This window comes from Triticum dicoccoides, chromosome 4B, assembly GCF_002162155.2.
Source record: "Triticum dicoccoides isolate Atlit2015 ecotype Zavitan chromosome 4B, WEW_v2.0, whole genome shotgun sequence".
Classification (NCBI taxonomy): Eukaryota; Viridiplantae; Streptophyta; class Magnoliopsida; order Poales; family Poaceae; genus Triticum; species Triticum dicoccoides.
The window spans coordinates 506,790,384-506,793,143 of NC_041387.1; positions in this window are offsets into that span (position 1 = coordinate 506,790,384).

Sequence of the window (2,760 nt, forward strand, 5' to 3'; positions counted from 1 at the left end):
AAATGGACTGGCTGACATGTGGGCCATTAGGTCGAAGCCTAAGAAGGCGTTGGATTTACATCCAACGGCCGGCATTCTTCTTCAATCTCTCGTCTTCTTCCCCCAGCGCTGCCAGAACCGCCTGCTCCAGCCTTCAGCGTCCAGTGGCGTTGTTTTGCGCTCCTCAGCGAAACGCTACCCCGCCGACGGCCAGGCCATCCCTCCACTCCGCACCTCCTGTTATTCTCTGCCGAGTGTAGGCCCACCCCGCACCTGTACCAGTCAAGTTTCCCACTCCTCTCCGTCTGCGACTCCACTGCCACGTCTTCCCCATCTCCGGGTCGTTCCAGTCTGGGGCCTCGCCGTCGTCCACCGCCTTGGTGCGCTCAGCGCGGCGTGGTAAACATACGAGAGTCATCGGAAGAGCACTGTACGTGGAGAGCCTGACGGCTGGGACCCACGAGGTCCATGGTCGCGCGCAAGGAAAGTTCCTCCTTATTACGCACTGTACGTGCACTGTACGTGGGAAGGGCTTCTGTATTTCGCGAAAAAAAGTTCCCCCACTGACGGGTCGGACCCACCAGCTATATCTTCGCACGCAAGGAAGTGCCTCGCTATTACGCACGAAAAAATGAATACCCCCTGCTAGCTGGGACCCACCATAGCGGTTGGCTGACTTGTGGGCCTACTAAGTTGACGAGGACGGAGGGCTTTGTCAACTTAGTCAATATGAACGATTCTAGCTCTAGTGACCGTACGATGTCCATCCAACGGCCATAGTGCTTCTTCAACCTCTGGTCTTCTTGCTCCAGCCGCCCAAAGTAGCGCCGGTCGTGCCGCGTGCTCCTGCCTCTCATGGCTGGCTGTGATGCCGCGGAGGCCCCACCGCCCCCTAATACTCCCACCGCTGGCCCATGGTATCCCTCTACTCACCCACACCCCCTGTTATTCTGCGGTGACGGCAGCCTCATGCCGCAGCCGAACGAGTGAACCCTTGTACTCCTGTCCGCGTGGGCATCCACTGCCGCGTCTTCCCCGGCTCCGTGTCATCCCCTTCCTAGGCCTCGCCGTCGTCTACCGCCTTGGTGCTCTTGGCGCGGCGTGGTCAATGTGGTCAATGACCGACTTCCATCGGAAGAGTACTGTACGTGGAGAGGCTGACAGCTGGGTCCACGGCCACAGCCCAGTTTTTTTGTGATTTGCCAAGTAAGTCGCTTTGTTAGGCCTGTTGGGCTGCAAATCTTTCAAGACGAGGAGAGCTTCATTAGGCTGGCCGTGAAAATGGCCTATCAGTAATGAGAAATGGGCTGTACATTTTTAAAACACATCAAACCGACAATTAGTTTCAAATATCTTTTTTCATTTTGAGATTTTAAATTACATTATTTTTTATGCATGGAGAATTTGTTGGATTTTATATTGATATACATTTATTTTTAAAATCAGTTTGAATGTGAGTCGAAATTTCGGGATTAAAAACAGTTCGGACCGCACAGAAATATGAAAAATTTTGTATAATTTTTTAACCGTGGCCACAATATGGGCTGTAATGCTAACAAAAAGAATACGGGCTCCAAAAAACCTTAAGAATTAGCAAATGGGCTGCAAATTATTAGAAATAATGGCAGATGGGCTGTATGTTGTTTTCCACAGATTTGAGGCTTTCCTAAAAAAAGGTTGCCGCACAAGCAATGACTGTTGGATGTCCATCCAACGACCGTCATGCTTCTTCAATCTCTGCTCTTCCTGCTCCAGCCGCTCAAACAAGCACCGGCAGGACTGCCTGCTCCCTCCTCCCCGCGGCCGGCTATGCTGCCGAGCAGGCCTCACCGCCCCCACCATACTCCCGTCGCTGGCCTAGCCAACCCTCTACTCACCCACACATGTTGTTATTCTTCGGCAACGGCAGACGAACCAGTAAACCCTCGTATAGTTGTACTCCCCTCCACGTGGGAAACAACTGCCGAGTCTTCCCTGCCTCCGTGTCGTTCCCTTCCTAGGCCTCGCCGTCGTCCACCGCCCTGGTGCTCTCGGCGCGGCCTGGTCAACATGGTCAACGACCAACATGCATCTGAAGTGGACTGTACATGGAGAGGCTGACAGCTGGGTCCACGGCCGCACGCAAGGAAATGCCTCCTTATTACGCGCAACAATGATTCCTCCACCTGACATCAGGGAGCCACCGAAAGGGCCTCTATATTTCGCGAAAAAATGTTACCACCGCTAACAGCTCGGACCCACCAGCTATATCTTTGCGCGCAAGGAAGTGCTCCTTATTACAAACAAAATAATGATTACTCCCCCTGTTAGCTGGGACCCAGTATAGTGGCAGGCTGACTTGTGAACCTACTAAGTTGACGGGGATGGAGGGCTTTGTCAGCTTAGTCAATATGCATGATTCTAGCTCCAGTGACCGTATGATGTCCATCCAACGGTCGTAGTGCTTCTTCAACCTCTGGTCTTCTTGCTCCAGCCGCCCAAACCAGTGCCGGTCGTGCCTCGTGCTCCTGCCTCCCGTGGCCGGCTGTGATGCAGCGGAGGCCTCACCGCTACCTACTACTCCCACCGCTGGCCAGGCCATCCCTCTACTCACCCACACCCCCTGTTATTTTGCGACGATGGCAGCCTCACACCGCAGCAAACCAGTGAACCCTCGTACTCCTCTATGCGTGGGCATCCACTACCGCGTCTTCCCCGGCTTCGCATCGTCCCCTTCCTAGGCCTCGCCATCGTCCACCGCCCTGGCGCTCTCGGCGCGGCGTGGTCAACATGGTCAAGGAA